The 20366-nt window shown below is 38.7% G+C and overlaps 1 long non-coding RNA gene across 2 annotated transcripts in view; it reads left to right on the forward strand.

Moving 5' to 3' along the window:
- Positions 1-20366, forward strand: part of LOC119873986 — a 151684-nt gene that overhangs the window by 58864 nt on the left and 72454 nt on the right. The window contains exon 3 of one of the 2 annotated variants that reach the window (XR_005367222.1): positions 305-1395. The exons of the other annotated variant lie outside the window; for it this stretch is intronic. This is a non-coding gene — a long non-coding RNA (uncharacterized LOC119873986). Of the gene's footprint in view, positions 1-304; positions 1396-20366 lie in introns of those variants that run through there. 2 annotated transcript variants of the gene reach the window in all.

The raw sequence follows: 20366 nt of genomic DNA on the forward strand, positions 1-20366 counted from the left end.
CCCTTATTTTTCCAAGGAAATTTATTTTAAGAACTCTTGCTTGTGTAATGGAATCAACTGATCCAGAAATGGCCTGCAAAATAGCAATCAGATATGAGCCACTTTCTTTTAATTCCTTTTCTATCCACTATCTAGAAATTTCCTTCTTGAGACATACCTTGAGACTAGTAGGTAAACTAAAGGCAGAAAAGTATATATAAGAAGCTAGAAGATGTAACAAAAAACACAGTGTATTTATTTCTTAGAACTGCTGAAATTATCACAAACTTTGTGGCTTAAACCAACAGAAATTTATTTTTTACAGATCTGGAGGCCAGAAGTCTGAAATCAATGTGTTGGAAGTACTGGATCCTTCTTGAGGTTCTGAGGCGATATCCATCCCACGCTTTTCTCCTAGCTTCTAGCAGCTGCCAGCAATCCTTGGCATTCCTTGGCCTATACAAATCACGTCAATGTCTACCTTTGTCTTCACATCACCTTCTCTTCTGTGTGTCTGTGTCTTATAAGAACATTTGTCATTGGCTTTAGGACCCACTGGTAATCCAGGATCATCTCAAGATCTTGATCTTAAGTAATTATAACTGCCAACACTCTTTGCAAATAAGGCCACATTCATAGGTTCCACGTGGACTTATCCTTCAATTTCCACTCCACCCACTACAATAGGCTCAGAGTTATACTAATGTGGAATGGAATCCTAATTGATATACTAACTACTCAATTTGTATGCTTCGTGCCTTCACATCCTCACTTGTAAAATGGGGCTATGATAATATCTTTACAAGATTATCATGACCTTAAAACAGATCATAAACAGTGAGTGCCTATCATGCAGTAGGCACTCAATACACTTACTTTTTTAAAGTAAATTATGGCTTTGGCACGTTTCATATTCATGAAAATGAAAGTCAACCGAAAGGAAGAAATACTCAGATTTAGTGGAAACCACTCAGGACTGGGTCTCAGAAATTATTTACCAAATTATGCCACTACTGGATTTATTCTAATACTTTTGAACAGTCCTCTTGCCCCACTTGAGTACAGATCTTACTCTCTCCATTTGTAAATTGTATAGATTGAACTAGATAACCTTTGATTTCTTCTCCTTTGACAATCTGGAGTTTTGAAAGTTTACCATTAAAGATTGTCCTGTGAGCAATTTGGTGAAAAACACCCCAAAACTCCTGAAAGTCCAACAAGAAAGAAAATACTTAGGCACTGTTTTATACTTAACACAGATAGAAAGATTTGTGCTGGCTGAAATATAACTTTGTGGCGGGTGTGTGGGTGGCTCAGTTGAGCATTTGATTCTTGGTTTTGGCTCAGGTCATGATCTCAGAGTCATGAGATTAAGCCCTGCATTGGGTTCTGTGCTCAGCAGGGAGTCTGCTTGAGATGCTCTCTCTCCCTTTCCCTCTGCCCCTCCTCCAGTTTGCACAATGAATCAATAAATGAATCAGTAAAATCTTGTTTTAAAGAAAATATGTATAACTTTGGAGACAAGTTTTATCCTTTCAGACTTTCAACTGAGATCTCACACCCCCAAACACCAATGTTCTCTTACTGCTCTTCGAAGACCTGGTGCTGCCTTTGAAAAATGTTCCCTGCTGCTTTCTAGGGCAGATAAAGGCTAAGGGCAGGAATGCTGAGATTATCTGGACGGCCACGAAACTGTGCATGCAACCAGGACTAGCTATATAATTCTTGGGGCTCCCTGTGCAAAAAAAAAGTGGGACAAAAGTACCACTAAGGGTGCCAAAATATAATAGCTTCCTTTCTTCTCTACTCTCTCTCCCAAGCTGTCATGGTGTTTTATGCTTGCTATTTAATGCTGTACTACCTCTGTCAAGAGGATACTCTGAGCGTGCAGATCTTCCCACATGACCAACGCCCCACCTCATGAAGTTTTGTATTTACCTGTCTGCTGGTGGGAGCCTCCTGACTGATGTGGCATGCCCTGGCCTGGGGCTGAGATTCAATCTTCCCTTCCCAGGGTTTCCTGTTACAACCCACTGGGACAGGTGACTACTAAAAGGAGTACAATCTTCATCCTAGGATGTACTTGGTATTTGGATCAGGAGTGGGTAAAAGGCTTGCCTTAATCACTGACTCACCTGCAGAATGCACTGAGGTGCCACCAACCTAGAGGGAAAGGAAATGCTGTTGCCCCTCCCTGAGAAACCATAGATCATGTTTCCTATTCCTGAACTCTCTGTCCTATACTCATGTCCCCACAGGAAGTGAAGGGCAACAATAGAACATGGGCCAACACTACCTCATTATCATTCTGGATGAAGGACATAAAGGGCTCCTGCTCTGACCAAGGGTGAGGTGACACCCTTACAGTTGGAGTATAATCAAATGGACATACAACATAGAGAGTAACTTAGAGTTGCTCCAAGAATGGGCTTCATTCAGAATCCACTGGTCAACAGTGGATTGATGATCCCCTCTTCAGCCACATCTCCGAGCTCTCAGCCTTTTTCTGTATGCAGGAACCAGCGTCTGGTGCTGCCCTGGTCCCCACACCCCACTGCCTATGGTTCTCCCAGCACCTCCTATCACAGTCAAATTTAAGGAAGTCTGTCTCCCAGAAAAGGGAGAGCTTCTCCCTCCCACTTCTAAAGCTTTTTTTGCCCCAATCCTTATCTTCTGCAAAAGGATTGGGAGCCTTCCCAGATGACTGACAATGGGGAGTATACATTCCCTTCAGGGAAAACCTCACACTCACCCACAAGGGGATATTGTGGCTCCTTGAGGTAGAGTAGACAACCTCTATTGTTTGGTACATTTCTGTGCATTGGTCAATAATACCAAATAAGTTCTTTCTACTGCTGAGCTATGTTCAGTCCCCTCTCTCTTTCTAACAAGCTTTCCACTAGATTGAGATGAAGAACATATTGGATCTACACATCCCCTACTTATAATTCCTTCGCATCTACTCTCCTCCTGTATGCAGCTGCTCGTAATTCCACAAGAGCATGCCATAATTTAGGAAAAATATTTTTTCCTGGGAAGCAATTTTCTGAAGCCTGATTTTATTTAAAAATACATGTGTGCATGTGCGTGTGTACACATGGTATATATATATATATATATATATATATATATATATATATATATCATTGAAGACAGCACTCATCAACTTATTCAAATTAAGTAATTTAATTTTGGTGTTGTTCAGCTCAGATATATCTGAGCAACTAGGGGTGACTTTTGGAGTTTCATCTTATTTACATTTATACCAAAAAAACATGATAAAGTGATTTTCTTAAAATCACTGTAAGATTTTGTTTACTACCAAGATACCGATTATAGATTTCTTACGTACTAGATGCTATTCTATATGTGTATTATGGTGAGATTGGCAGCCAGACACAGTACTGAACTTGGTAGGTAAGGAAGATTCTGGTTTTTATGGAGTCTCTAGTACAGGTGAAAACAGACAACAGAGATGTAAACAAATGAATAAGAAAGTTTCAGATAATGATAAATGTTGGTAAAATCAAAGGCAGCATAGTGAGAAAGTGACCAGGCTGGTGGCCCTTAGGTTGGATCAGAAAAATGTCTCTGAGGTTAAGATATCTGACTCAGAAGAAGGGGACCACCATGCAAAGATCTAGGATCAAAACTTTGAGGCCAAGGAAAGAGAGGAATTCCCTGACATGGGAATGATCTGTTCTTGAGGACTAGCATGACTGTTCATGTAATGAGAGCAGAGTGAAACAGAGAGAGGTATGAACCATGCTCTGAATGGGGACAGATGACAAATCACATTGGACATGGTGGCCATGATAAGGAATTTGAAATTCAGACAATCATATGCCTTTAAGCAAGGCAATGGTATGGTGTTTTTCAAAGATGCTTTGACTACTTTGGAGAAAAGTCAGGGTAAATGGTCATAGTGGAAATACAGAAAGTAGCCAGTAAATCATTGTGAGAGGCAGTGTGGGAAACAAGTATGCCTTGTGTCTGGATGGCAGCAGCAGAGAAATATGGGGAAAGAGAGATTTCCAGATATTTTCTACAGGTGGAAGAAGTAGGGCTCACTGGTAGATTAGATGCAGAAGGGAAGAAGGAAAGAGGAATTGAAGAAGACTCCTGTGCCACAGCTTGAACAACTGGGGGCAGCCCTGGTGGCTCAGCAGTTTAGCGCCACCTTCAGCTCAGGGCGTGATCCTGGAGACCCTGGATCGAGTCCCATGTCAGGCTCCCTGCATGGAGTCTGCTTTTCACTCTGCCTGTGTCTCTGCCTCTCTCTCCTCTCTGTGTATTCTCATGAATAAATAAATAAAAGCTTAAAAAAAAAAAAAAAAAAAAACAACTTGAACAACTGGGCAGGTATCATGTGAAAACATCTTCTGAGGTAGGAAGACTGGACAAGGAGGGAATTTGGAATAGATAATGAACTTCACCTTAAAGGAACCAGAGAAAGTGTTTATAGCTTGACTAACACCAATATTTTCACTTTTACATGCACACACACACAAAATTAAGCTTCTGTCTCCACTGGGTACCTCACTGTGGTTCAGTTCCCAGACTCAGAATAGGATCATAAATAAATATTAGTTGAATAGCGTGAGAGTAAGACAAACGTACACAGGTAATGACTTCGGAGTTTACAAGGCACTTTTCCATCCATATAACCCCTGATCCCCACATTAACCCTGCAGAAGAAATAATATTACTACCCTTATTTTATGGAAGAGAAAATTAAGACCAATGGAAAAGAGGGACCAGCTTATGCATGATTCCTCTGGATGAGTTGATCCTAAAATGCAGGGATCCTGACTTTCCTGTCCAGCCTTCGCCATTGAGACAAAAAGTCCTGGAGCCTCTCCCTGTGTCTAAACCTCCAGGAGCTTTGCCCTCCATCATTTCACATCAGCTAGACTCTGACTCATAGCTGGAGAATCAGCCTCTGTATTATGCAGTGAATTTCATGCATATACACCAAGTGCTGTTTTCTGGAACAGGCTAAAGTAACCCTCTTCTCTCATTTTCCTTCTTCCATTTGCCATAGAATATTTTTCTTTGGAAAACTTTGCCCAGGTTGAGGGACTTTTCCCTGGTTTTGTGTAGACTCTTTGATATACTTCAAACTCAACAACTTTCCTTCAATCCCCAGGGCCCTAGAAACAGCCAACCCACATGTGGTGGGAAGCAAGGCAAGAGCGAAGGAGGAATGTGAGGAAGACACAAATACAGCACAATGTCTTCTTTCTGAGAAACTTCATCAAGGCTCTGATTCCAGTGACCTCACCTTCAAGCAATGCCAGCTCCGTTGCTCTAAATCAAAGTTGACTTGTGGTGGTGGCTCGCATGTTTCGAGTCTAATGAGCCTACAGCTTCTGATGTTGCAAAGAAATCCTGAGGGTAGTTAGCATCTGCCCTCTGAGACCAGAATAGCCAATGACCCTGACATATACCAATTTCCACATTTCAGGCCAGAAACCGAAAGGAAGGTGAATGGAGGACATTAGGCTATCCATATGATGAGACCATTCAAATCGGGACACTTACTGCAACCCACCAAGAGCATACTCTTTATCATCCTTTCAAGGAATTGGAAATGATTATAGAAACATGCTCTCAGTGGATCTGTTTTCATTCTTTCCCTCATCCTAATGTTTTTTCTCAATGTTCTCTGTACCACTCTCTTGCTCATATTATTCCAGGGCTTACTTGTCACAAATATAATCCAGTGCCTTTTGATGTCCTATAAGGCCCTTCATGATTTGACCCCTGGCTCTTATCTCTTCTTTTTTCACTGCTTCTAACACTCACCCCCATACAAGCAACTCCAGTCTTCTTGCTATTTCTAGAGCATGTCAGGAACTCTAACTCCTGATCATTGGAATTGTTGTTCCATTTCTAACTGAATAGAAGGCTCTTTCCATGAAAGTCTCTTGGCCCATTCCACAGTACATATGACAGTTTAAGAGCACCCTGGCACTACCATGTCACTGCCAATCTCTTTTGAGTTTTAATAGTACCGTGGTGATTAATTTTATGGGTATGCTTGACTGGGCCATGGGGCGCCTAGATATTTTCTTAAGTAGTATTCTGATAGCATTTTTGGATGAGATTGACATTCAAACCAATAAACTGAGGAAAGCAGATTGCTCTCCCTAATGTGGATGGGCTTCATCCAGTCAGTTGAAGGCCTGAATAGAACAAAAAGAAAGTTGACCTTCCCCCAGGAAGAGAGAATTCTGACTGCCTGCTGGCCTTTGAACAGACATTCACTGTCTCCCTGTTTGGTGGTCTTATGTCTTTGCCTGCTACTTCTATTATTTGGGTCAATTTTGACTGGTTTCAGGTGATTGATTTTTCTTCCTCATTAGGGGCCATATTTCCCTTTTTCATTGCATGCCTGGTAATCTTATATTGCATACTGAACACTAAATATTACCTTACTGGGGGCTGGATATATTTACATGCTTATAAATATTAACCAGCTTTTTTTTTTTTCCTGAGACATGGTTAAGTTAGTTGGGAAGTATTTTTAGTCCTTCTATGTCTTGTTTCTAAGATTTGTTAGTTGGGACAAAAACAATTTTCTTTCTAGGGCTAATTATTCCCCATGACTATGAAAAGACCCTTCTGTGTTTTCTACACAATGCTCTATGAATCACAGGATTTTCTAGTCTGGCTGATGGGAAAATGCACTATTTCTGGTCCTGAATGAATATTGGGTACTGTTTCCCCCCCCTTTTTTTGGGGTTGTTTTCCCCCAGCTTCCAGTAGTTTCCTTACATGCAAGCACTGTTTAGTAGTCAACTGAATGCTAGGAAGAATCCTCTGCATATCTGCGAATTTCTGTCTGTGTATTGCTCCTCACCAATATCCTGTCCCATGAACACTAGCCACTTTGTTCTCCCTGGATTCACTAATCTATTACTTCAGTTCAGTGAGCCCAGTGACTTTGTATATCCCCTCTTTGTGCTCTGATCCAGAAAACTTCTCAAGGCAATAAGCTGAGGCAATTGTAAGGCTCATCTAATTTTTGTGTCATCTCTCAGGGATCACTGTCCTTTTTTGCCAAATATCCAGTGTCTTGAAAACTATTATTTCATGTACTTTGTTTGCTACTATTGTTTTCAGTGGAAAGGCACGTTGTCTCTGTTCTTCCATCTTGGCTGGAAGTGATGCTCATAGAGACTTTCAGGAGAAGGAAACCAAACAGAATGAGAGGACTTAGAGATCAGATTTGCTTGGATTTTATTTCTGATTTTTCCACTTATCCTCTAAACATGTATAAATTCTTTCTCCTTTCCACAGCTCAGTGGTCCAAGTGTAAGATGGAGAAAATAAAACTTGTCTCAGTTGTTGTGAGGACTAAATGAAGTGGTGGTGATAATCCAACAGAGCATCCTTTTGTTGGCACAGTGTACAACTGATTTGCTCAGCTTATGTCCACTAACCACAGCCCTCTCCACCAGTGCTCCTGCTCAGAGAGAGCTCCTCAAGAGTGCTGGCGGTATCCGTTGTTTGAACATGACACCAGGGATTCAAATTATTTTGGCAAAGTATTATCTGGCTAGAAACAATTTATCCTTGCCCCACTCCACTCCTATTTCTCTCAATTCTGATGGCTAACCATTTCCTTTCTACCTTCAGAACAAAACCATCACCTACAAACTGGTGAAGCATGCCTTCCACCTGAAGTGTAACTCTCCATCCTGAAGCACCACCTCGTAATAAATGTGGAAACATCTAAATTTTCCTCACATATTCTGATAAAAAGGCACAAATACTGAGTGTAATTATAGTTTGTAAGTCCAGAGAAATAAGACCACTTGTTATGTGTCAAGGGCATTGTCAATGCATTACTTCACATCCGGAAAATGTAACCAGATGATTTCACAACATATGATATCAGAACCAGTAGAGAAGCATTTTTGACATAGACCAGTTTAAAGAATGGCTTGTATTTTATAAACCAACAGGATCTCTAGATGGTTTTAATAAAATCAGTTTGCTGCTACAAGAGTCTCCAGTAGCTAGCCTGAGTAGTCAGATGAAAAGAGGCTGACACATCAGAAGGAGGGCCCAGTACTGACCATCAGAAGGGTTGCTTGGAGCTTCTGTTAATACCAAGTTAGAACACTAGATGCTGGATAAATACTTCCTTTTATGGTGAGAAGCTTCACATAAAATAAGTAACTGATATTTTATAGATACTTGTGGTGGAATGACAGAGGCTATTAAAAGAGTGTGGGTAAATTATGCAAATAAAGTATATAATAATGATAATAATGGATTCTACTATAATCATTATAATGCCTAAAACATATATTCTTTTCAACTTTTTAAATGAAGAATAATGCACGTACCAAAGACTATATATAGAGAGCACTTTATGTATTATAAATGTTTTCCATGAATATTTGAATCCTTATTATGAACATTAAGTTTGAATAATTATCCCTAATTTGAAGCTACAAATACTGAGGCTGAGAGAGTTTAAACAATTTGCTTAGCAGGTGCTACTGCTCTCAGGCATAGGACTTTAGACTTGGCTGTGTATATTGGAAGATTCTAAAGCCAATGCTCTTTACCTACATTGCTTTCCAGTCCTCATTTTGTGAAAAGTACATACATATTCTATCAATTTTAATTACCACCGAAACTCTGTTGCTAACACTCCTACTATTTGATGGCACAAGGCTTCACACCCGGATCTTTTTATTCTCTTTCAACACAATTCCCTATTCCTCTCCATACCTCCCAACCTGCCTACCTGCCAGTCTGTGTGCATTTATCCAGGAAATGTGCACTGAGTCATATCTCCACCTGTGACCCAGACACAAAGAGAAATAAGTCTAATAAAAAGAGGGTTTTTGAGAGGAGAATTTACAGAGACAGGGCAACACTTAGCATGTGTGGAAGCTGGAATAACTGTGAAAAGACTGCACAGTTATATCACCCGGAGAGATTTTTGTGATATGATGCATATCTTTATCCCACACAAACTAAATCATTTCTGTGCACAGGAGGGAATACATGCATCTAATTTTCCCCAAAAAACATCTCCAGGCAATTGTAAGGTGCAGTCAGGTTTGAAAACACCAAATACTGAGCTTCCAGGGAGGGCAGTGAGCAAAGTGAGAATGAAGTGGGATTTCATCAAGACCTGAAAACCATGAAAATGAGTTGAACTTTATCGGAAAGGCAGTTGGAACCACTGAGTTTTAAGCAGAGAAGTAACAGAATCCCATTCCCATCTGAAGCTACCAAATGGAGAACTCTGATCACCAAGTATTGGCACCATTAAGAAGCCAGTATAATTGGCACCATTAAGAAGCCAATATAATATTTCTAGAGATGAAAGTAGAAAGGTTTGAGAACTACTAGATATTAGGGTCATAAAGATTTGGAAAATGATTTGTTGTGAAAGGTGCAGCAGAAAAATGAATTAAGAATAATGCCCCATCTATTTGTCTTGGTTTTACCATTCACTGAGATAAGGTAACTTGAGTAATAGAGCAAGTTTGGGTAGAAATTGGTTCAGTTTTAAGCATTTCACAAGACTGAAGCCCAGAAGGAGAGACAGGGATCTGGGTCTATGGACTTAAAAGTACTTTGCAATAGATGGTGATTGAAGCCCTATGTTTTTTGTTGGTTGTGGTGCTGGTTGGTTGGTTGACTTTAAGAATTTGCTTATGTTTGGTTGGTTGGTTTTATTATTGTTTATTTTTTTTTTGTTGCTTTTGTTTTCTTTGGAGAGAGGAAGACAATTTAAACTTATATGAAAGTTTAATTAGGTTTTGAAATAATCATCATGTGACACAGATGGAATGGTAAATGGCAAAAAAGTGAATTCTTTAGAGCAGGGAAAGTGTCTGAGGGATGAACATATAGATTCAAACCATTTATAGTGTAGGTAATGATAAATTTTTAAAAATCAACATTTGTCCTCTGGGCAAATATTTCCCAGTAGAAGAGCTTGTTCTGTTTTGTTTTTGTTTTTGTTTTGTTTTTTGCTTTTGCCATAAAAAACGATGTTTGCTTTCCATACTGTGGATACCATTAGGGATTTTGCAAAAGAATACCATAACCTGGCTCCTATGCCTGTGGCATTGGATTTAGCAGATAACCATTGCTGCTAGGATTTTCCAAAGTTCTCTGGGAATGCTAGAATAATATTTGAGTAGTAGCGATGATGTGGGCAATTAAAAAATACTGCTTTGACAAAAATTTAGCAAAGTGAAAGTAAAACATTTTGAAGAGATCTTAATCACATCAGATACTCTCATTTTACATATGGGGAAATTGAGTTTAATGAGGGGAAGCAATGTGCCTGAGGGTGCAGAGCTGGAATCAAAGCAGGATTCCTTTGGATCCACTGTTTTCCATTACAAAGTTCCTGAACTGGGAAGAGTGGGTCCAAAGTCCTAGCATAAATGAGGGTAAAGAATGGTTGGCCTCAACTAGGCTACTTGCTAGGATAGGGAGCACAAGAAATCACTGCTATTCTAGCTAAACCAGACAGGGTGCTACTGCCACTGTCAGGAGCTTTTCTTCTCATCATACAATTGTAGAGAAAAGATGATACTAAAGAAGTAGGATCCTCATCAGTAAATACAAGACGTATAGGAATAATCACACTACATCAACAAAATGTCAGTATCATGCAGCAGCTTCGAATCCCTCGCAGAATTACTTTAGTGTTTGATGATGGTGAATGTGAATTTGGAAATGGAAAAATTAGATTAAACCAGTAAGTGAGGCTTAGTCACCTACTGAGTGGGGACAAAGAAAGTCAGAGGTGGAAGAAAGAAAATAAGGGGTGGTCCTAAGCCATCCATTTCACACTGAAACACTGGACTTTTTAAACTAGTGGACCTCTTAAATTTCCTGATGGAGGGAATAGTGCTAAAAGGGGAAGATAGCCCTTCAGATGGAAAGAAAACATATGATCCCAGCACATTTGTTTAGTCTTTCTGCAACTCAGATAAAGCAAAAAGCTCATTAATTTAGAATTGGTGATAATTTGTACAGGGCCTATTCTGAAGTTTACCTTTGCTTTATCTGGCTAAAAGGATTTGGAAACCAAATTAACAGTGTAAACAGGATGGCAGGCAGCAATATTTAAGCTCTTTAAAAGAGCAAACTTTCTCCCAATATCTTTAAAACACAATTTATACCTACAGAGATGACACGCTAGTTACAGATTATTCTTATCTATTATAGCAAGTCCTGATGATTTCTACCTAGGACACTTAGCTTAACTTGACCCAATGTATGTGTTTCTGAGAGAAGTCTATTTGCATTTATTTTATGATTATCAAACTTTTAAAATATTGATACTAACTTAGGTCTTGGGTGTCATAATTAATAACCTATAACTTTACTTCTAGCAAGAAAGAAACATAGCATTCAGCAGCACAAGGTATAGGATGAAGAGCACATATGGAACCAGAGATCTTGGGTTCAAGTCCATGTTCTTGTGTTTATTAGTTATGTTACGTTACATACGGATTAATCTCCTCTCTAGAACCATCTCAAATGGGGATAAAGATAGCCCTGCTGAAGGACTCATAGCACTGATACAAAGATGAATTTTACTAAAAGATATGAAGGTGCATTATACACTCTCTGGCAGTATCAGAATGCAAATAATTCTATCACAACTTTTAGCATTATCAAAGACTCAAAACTGAAGCAAAAAAAAAAAAAAAGACTTTATCAGCCAACTCGTTTTTTTTTTTTTTTTCCAGAAATGCCACTGTTTGGTACTTTTTTGCTAACTGAGACTCCTAGCTAGAATTACACATTTCTTGGGGTATTTAGGTGCATTAAGCTATTACTAATCATTGCAACTTCCACTGGAATTTCCTTTAATTAAGGAGTCTAAGTGCCTCTGCCTTATTCCCACTCCACTACCTAATTTCTTCTTCCGTGTGAAACTGGCCCTCTCTAATTACCGCATATGTTCTTTGACATACTTCTATGTAAGCACCCTAAAATGCCTTGTAGATTTTCCCATTGTACTTCTGTGTCCACACCAACACCATGGACTCCTTGATTTCTGCCCTTTGTCTTATTCATCCCTGTGTCTCAAGGGCTTGGCACATAGCAGGCATTCAACACAGACTTGATAAACACATACTTAAAGAAATTAGGAAGATGAGAACACATAGAAGATTAATGGGAGGTAAAGTTTTGTATCGGGCACATGATCATGATACTAACAGCTCAAGCCCCATCTGAAGAAAAACATCCTACTCACAGACTCTGCCACATAGGAAGCTACCATTTCTGCCGTGTGAGCTTCCGAGCACAATCTATTGGATTCTGAACCCAAGGGCAGGCATATCCATAGGTTAGCTAGATAGCAAGCTTGTGCCCTGGGATCTCACTGTCTCTGGCTACAGAAGAAAGGATAAAAAGCGGCTGCCCAATCCACAACTGACTGAATCAAACACAATTACCACCAACATCTAATTCTATCTTTTCCTTGATAGCACAAGCTGATGTTTGTACAGGTTATCAATCATTTAGGAAAGTTGGCTCTCCTGCTCAAAAGTAGAACCTAAGCCAATCATTGTAACCTTATTCCTTTTGCCAGCATTTGCTTTATGCATGGCATGTATCATAATGGTTAATAAAATATGAGGTTGACATCGAAGAGTCTCCTGATGAACTTCTGGAAAAAGGATTTTGACTCTTAAAAAGAAAACTTAGTAAGTTTTTTTCTTATACAGGGTGTTACAGTTTGGTTGAGATGTTTAGATTGGCTACAACAGAGATCATGAGGGGAACTGGCCTTGGAACACAATCAATGTACTGAGGACACCAAAGTAGACTGATGTGAAGAACCCAGGTCCCAGATCCTCCAGTTATCAAAGAGATATCCATTCAATGACCCGGGAGAGACCCTACTTCATGACTTCATATTGCTAGATGATAGATTTTCCTTATTGTTTAAGTCAACTGAACCAGGGTTTTCTGTTATTTGTAAACAGACACAGTAACAAATACAGAGCCAATCCATTTACAGGCTAATTACCCATCTCGCTGCCTAGTGCAAAAGCATGAACTAGCCTTTCAGATTTTATTTTTCTAGAAATTAGAACTTGGAACTACTGAAAGAAAATTTTAGGTTAGGAGCTAAATCCTTAAGGTTACTAATTAGAGAATAAGTTTGGAGTTGCCTTAATGAGTCACTGAAAAACTGAAGTCATGAGGAAGTAATAACTGTAAATAAGCAAAGCTGGCCAGCTGGTGGAAAGAGGACAATAGATCAAAAGGTCAAAAACACATCAAAAGACTATGAGCTTCCTGAGGGAAGGAAAGAAAGGGAGTATTGGGTCCTGTAAAACACCTTAATATTTTATGACTTCTCTTTTCCATTTCATGTATACACATACTCCTTTCTTTGAGTTAAAATTAGTCTCACTGGGCCCTTTATAAAAGCAACAACAAAAACCTGAATAAAAACACATATTTATTGAACAAACAAAATTACCTAGTGACTACATCTGAGTTTTTCCATTTATAAGAATAAAATAAAACCAACCCACCAAACCTCCACCTATCTGATGTCCCTCTTCTACCTACAGCTTCACTAACCAGTATTTACCCAGTCACTGTTTCATATCCCTGGATATAGAATGAACCCCTCCTTTCTAGAACGGATTCTCCCATTGCAGAATGCTATGAACTAATGAAATGCTCCCTCTAAGGTAAAAAATTAAATTGATTTCCTCAATCCCCAGAGTCATCTCCAAACACTGATTAGTAGTTATCAACTAGGACCTCTGCCCTTAGGTGACAACTGGCAAAGTCCAGAGATGTTTTTTGACTGTTAAAATTGAGGGGTTACTACTGGCATCTAGTGGATAGAGGCCAGATATGCTGCTAAATACCCTGGAATGGACTAAACAGTGCCTTGCAACAAAAAATCATCCAGTTTAAACTGTCAACAATGCCAAAGTAGAAAAACCCCAACCTAAAAGAGGTATTATACATAGTAAGGACTACGTATGGAGGAGGAGACTAAAAAAATGCTGCCATTTTGTAGTGCTTCCATTGAACCCTTCATATGTCCCACTAGCATCAAAGCCCAGGTATTAATTAAATGGTCTTATATATAACACCTGGTGATAGGCCCTGAAATGGTTGAAAATGGAAGAACCCTTATTTGGAGATCAACAAACAGTGGAACAAACAATGCTGAGGAAAGAGGGACATCAGATAGTTAGAGGTGCTTAATTAATGATTTTTCCATGCTCTGGAGCTAAGGCATCTGCAATGCATAGGAAGCTCTCTGAATGTGAATACATGCTCTGGTTTATGAGTAGATGCTTCATGACCCTACTTTGGAAATGTCTGAGTCATATCCTTGGCTTTGTTCCTGCAGTAGACATCTGCTGTTTTTGTCTCCCTAGCATCCCTTTTCTTTTCTTTTGGGAATTGCATTCAGTTTTCCTTTGGGAAAATACTTCACCCTCTGGGGGTATTTCCTATAAAGTCTCCATGGAACTATCAGTCAGGGGCTCTTATAACTTTCTTGTCACGTGTTGGCAAGTGTCTTAAGGTAGGCCAATCAGTCTTCATCTCCTTGGGATTTGAATCTTGAGTGAAGCAGTAGGAGGATGAGAAACATTTCAAGCTGATTCATATTGAATTGGGACAGTGTCCTAAAGAAAATGCCTATAACTCCTTCTACCTAGGTCCCCAACTGTTTCTTGTTTCTGATCCAGTTGTTCAATTGACCTTTCCAGTTGTCCCACATACTTCCATTCCCCCCTACCTCAGGACTAGTTTTAGTTTCTTATACTCAAAAATCCTCAACTTCCACAAACACAGAATTAGGTAACAGATAAAGGGTCAATACATGTAAGTTCTCATTCTATTATTTTTCTTAGTTGGCTACGAAGGTCATTGAAAGGATATTTTTCCTCTCTGAGCCTATTTCCTCAATCATAAAATAGAATTGATGGACTAGATCATTCTTACATGTTCTTCATCTAGCTCTGAGGTTCTAAATTGCCAGTAAATATTGGACCTTCTTTGACTAGAAAGGCAAACTAAACTTTCAAGATAACCAGGAGGTGGTGCTCCAGTACCATGATGACACAACCACTACCAGCATCCAAGCAGTACTGCCCCTGTTGGGGGTATGGGCTTCCAAGAATCCCACAGGGTCATTTCTACTCTGTCTTGTTGATTGGGCACATTTTCCCTCTCTATTGCTAAACACAACTCTGTGTGTGGCTAATGTGGGAAGTCTTTGCTGGGTCTTTGTTGAGATGGGTAAGCCTTCTTCCTCAAATATTTCCCTACTGGACAGTAGAAATATTCTTTCTCCATATTTGGTAAGTCACAGTGATGTTGTGTTGAAGTGGGTGGTAGCATTATGCATATGGCAGATATATCAGAGTGAGACAAGGAGCTCCAAATGCCATGTGGGGATAAAACAAATATAGAACTTGCATTCTGGTACCACCTCTGCCATGTGTTTGCTGTGTAACATTGGGAGTGATCGTGTATTTTCCTTCGGTTACCTCCTCTGTAAACAATTACATTGGATGAGATCAGTGGTTCCCAAATTTATATTTTGTCAGAGAAAAACAGTGGAAAAAATCTTTCCTTAAATAAAGTCATACATGAAATCCTCATATATAAATACTTCTCAAAACTGTACATGACAAGTGGCAGAAACAGAATTCAAACAAGCTTAAAAGTAAAACAGGAAGGGAAAAAAGAAAAACATGTCAGACATGGCTAGTTTAGGGATCAGAATCTGTCAGAGATCCATCTCGTCACCTCCCATGTACTTGGCTGCATTCTCAGCCAGACCCTCAAAGTGTGACTACGAAATGGAGCCACAAGAAAAGGGAAAGGAGGACAGTTCCCCCACTCCACCCCCTACTCTCTGCCTCTTATACTCTGAGAAAGACCACTGAGATGGCATACCTCCACTGTTAAGGAATCAAGTCTGTGTGCTTGCCAGTTTATCAGAATAACATGGAGTAGAAAAGGGAATATTCCACAGGGAAGACAAGAAGAAGAAAGGATGGAAGGAAAGATGCTCAGTACTAAAGAATAAATAAAACTGGAATCACTCTAGTTGTAGCAGAAGACAGACCCATCCTTTCCACAGACAGTCCCTCAGGCACCTCCACAGAACACCTAAGGTGTGAGGAATAGAAACGAAAATCCATGGGACTAAAGATCTACAAAATCTCCTATAGTTCTGAGGGGCAAGATCTCTAAATTGAGAAAAGAGTGACATGGTTCTTTCCTCACTCTCTCTGTCAAATTACACCTGCAGTTTCCTCATTTTCTATGAGCTATTTATTTTAAAAAAATGGTGATTTGTCATCTTTGCTTGAGTATTTTCTTATTCTCCCAAATGATCTTTAATCTCATTTACACTAGGCACTTTCTTTGTACATGGTACATGGAAACCCAGAGGTCACTCTATTTTTAAAATGATGCAGTTAAGGAACAGATAATTTTTAAAATATTTTATTAAAAATTTTAAAAATAAATATTTTATTTATTTATTGTAGAAGGGGGGGAACACTTAGGGGAAGGGGAAGAGGGAGAGGAAGAGAAAATCTCAAGCGGACTTCCCACTGAGCATGGAGCCTGATATAGAGCTTGATTGCAAAACCTTGAGATCATGACCTGAGCCGAAACCAAGAGTTGCATGTTTAACCAACTGGGGCCACTTGAGATTCCCCCAAGGAACAGATAATTAAATAAACCAGTTACTAAAAGATATGGGGGGTGTGGCTAGGGGGAAGGATTAGATCTATAAGGGTCTAGCTGAATCACCTTGTCCAACTCCATCCTTTCCCATTTGAGGAAACTGAGATCCAGAAAGAGGAAACTGTCTTCCCAATGCCATGTAATGAGTCAGTCCTAAAATAGGAACTAGAAGCCCAGGTGGCTGCTTCCAAATCCATTATTCCTTCTAATCAGTGCTTTGGTAGGTGTTGCATCTAGTGAGACCTTTTTCGTAACAGAATTCTGATCATGTCACTTGTGACCTTAATTATTTTCAGGATTTTCATCTTTATGGAATGGTACAAACACTTTAGCATGAAGATCAAGATCCATTTGATACAGGTCTGAGCTGACTTGTTGAGATTCATCCCTACCATCCTTTGCTTTTCCCTTTATGTAGGCCACTACCACTGGCTTTCCCTGCCATCTCGCACACATTGTGGTATTTATGGCTTTCACTCTTTGCTCAGACAACCCTTCCATCTCGACCACTATGCCTTTTTTTTTTCTCCTTTATCTCATAAACTCCTTCTTCTCCTTCTCTAAGGCTGAGTTTATCTGTTACTCCTTTGAAGCATCCTGTGATATGCCCTCTTTCTATAAACCAGTTATGATTTCACTGTTTCTCATAGCATACTGTGCTTATTCCTATGGTTACTCTTACTAAATAAAATAGAATTGTCATTTATAGACTTAGCACTATGCCTATAATTTGAATAATGAAATTATGATGTTAGACTTTGTGAGAGAGAAAACTAGGGACAAAAATGTTTTCCTAGGACCTCTGAAAATATACCAGAACAGGTGTCATTAATGGTTCTCTTTCTTGAAAGCTGAGAAACAAAATTCCAGAATCCTCCTCTATACCATGATGCAGCCACTACCAATTAACTGAAGTTGCTAAAAAGTGGAAACTTTACTTACCATCTCCCTCTATACCTAAAACAAAAGGAGAAGTATATTTCTTCTAAAGTATCCCATCCATTTGACCCTGAAGTCATTGATGATCTTTAGGCTACATCCTGGTTCAAAGAAAACTACAATTTGATCGAGATCTCTTCCAAAGCACAGAGGGAATAATAGTGACATACATCAGGTCCATTTGCTGACTCTATCTCAGTTCTATGGTTCCCAATATTTTAATCACTGTGCCACATTTGAGGGACTACCTTTTACATGGCTCACTATTGACCATCTCTTCATAGGTAAAGCAGGTTGCAATTTACAAGGCAGTCCCTACCTCTAAGAGCACAGATTTCTCTTCCTCACAATAAAGTGAAGTCAGCTGCACCAGATCATGGCTACAGTCCAGCTTTCCACTTATCCAGCTCTCTCTACTGAGCATCCTAGTGATTTGAGTTCTCTCTTACCCTAGCTGTATATGGTACTCAAGAATCAAAACAAAACAAAACAAATCTTTTCCATCTTTACATCCAAATTACCTTATATAAGTTCAAAATATGTCACATGTTTCTATCCTTGAACTAATACCTTATAAAAATAATCTCATTTTATCTTTATCCCTATAAAGTAGGAGTGATTATTCTTGTTTCCAGGATAATAATGTTGAGATCAGAGAAAACAACTGATTTACTCAAACTCAAATAGTTTATATATCTCTGAGCTGGAAGTTTGAATGCAAGTCATTCTAAATACAAAAGGCATTTATTTACATTCTGCTCCATAGATATTTTACAAATGACCAAATGGACGAATGAATGGATGTCCAGGCTGTAAGACCTATTTGAAGTATTTTTCACCTCTGGCACAATTTGTGTATTAGGCTGCCCAGAAATTTATATATTATTCTACCTTTGAGCTCACATCACACAGACAGCAGAGTATAATCTCACTTGGATTTTCAATCTGCATCTTCCCTAACTCTCTCTTTATTTGAAAGCAAATACATATAGCATATCAAAAAAAAAAGAAGAATGAAAGCAATACCAAAAGATAGTAAGATCATGAAAAAATGCTAAACATCATTAGTCATTAGGGAAATACAAACCATAACCAAAATGAGGTACCACTTTTTATCTCGCTAGGATAGCTACAATGAGAGAGAGCAAAAGAGAATGAGAACAAGAGGAAAAATGACACGTGCTAGAAAGGACTGGAGAAATTGGAACACTAGTACATATAGAAATGTAAAGGGTTCAGCCTCTGTAGTTTGGCAGCTCCTCAAAAAATTAAATATATTATTATGTAATCTTCTAATTCCACTCCTGGAGGTATATCCGAAAGGACCAAAAAGCAGTACTCAAGGTCATGTGTACACATGTTTAGAGCAGCACTAACCCTAATAGCCAGAGGTCCGAATATCTGCTCAAATGTCCATCAATAGATGAGTGGATAGACAGACTGTGGTACATATATGAAATGGAACATTAGCTATAAAAAAAAATGAAGTACTGATACATGCTACAATGTAAGTCTTGAATACTTTATTCTAAATTTTAACAGTCAGACCAAAAAAGTCACATACTGTATGATTCCATTTCTATGAAATATTCAGATTAGATAAATCCACAAAGACAAATAAACAAAGATTGATGGTCATCAGTGCTAGGGAAAGGAGGGAGTGGGAAGAAATTAGTTAATGGGCAAGAGATTTTACTTTGGAATGATGGAAATGTTTTGAAATCTGATAGAAATGATTATTGCACAACACTGTGAATATACTACATGCTATCACATTGCTTCACTTTAAGATGATTAATCTTACGTGACCTTTTTTGAAAAATAACTTATTTGTTATATATTAATAATAAACAACTAAAAATTTAAAATTTTTAAGGTACTATTTACAGCAACATCAAAATTATGAAATACTTAGGGATACATTTAACACAATATAGGCAAGGGCTGAAATCTACAAAATAATGCTAAGAGAAACTGAAAGAAAACTTAAGTAATTAGATATACCATGTTCATGTTGGGAAGATAATATATATGAAACAATCCCAGTCAAAATCCCAGCAGGATTTGTTGTAGATATATAGGTTAATCATAAACTATATCTGGAAATGCAAATGACCTCCAAGAGCCAAATGTTACTGGAAAAAAACAACATAGAGGACCTTCCCTACTTATTTTCAAGACTTACTATAAAAACATAAGACCATTTGGTATTGGCATCATTAAATATATAAGTCAGTGGAACAGAGTTGAAAGTCCAGAAATAAACCCAAACATATGTGGTCAATGTATTTTTGGAAAAAGTATCAAGGTAATAAAATAGGCAAATGAGTGTCTTTTCAACAGTGTTGGAGAAACAGAAGATCCACAATAAAAAGGAAAAAAAGACTGATCGCTACTCACATCATATACAAAAATTAACCTGAAAGCCACCACAGAACTAAACATAAAAGCCTGGTTGTATCTATGTGTCAAATATCAATAAACCTAAAATGCGTGATGCTTATTATATGTGAATTTTACACCAATGAAATTAGTTTTTAAGTGATTAGGACAGTAAGACTAAAACTAACAAATCTGTGGGCACTCTATGAACCAAATTATAATCTGCCCCATTAGACAGTCCCACACCTGTACGTCTCTGCAAATTGGAGCTCTCTCTCTACTTGGAGTTCTGAATCTGAGTGCTGTGACACGAT

This window comes from Canis lupus, chromosome 11, assembly GCF_011100685.1.
Source record: "Canis lupus familiaris isolate Mischka breed German Shepherd chromosome 11, alternate assembly UU_Cfam_GSD_1.0, whole genome shotgun sequence".
Lineage (NCBI taxonomy): Eukaryota > Metazoa > Chordata > Mammalia > Carnivora > Canidae > Canis > Canis lupus.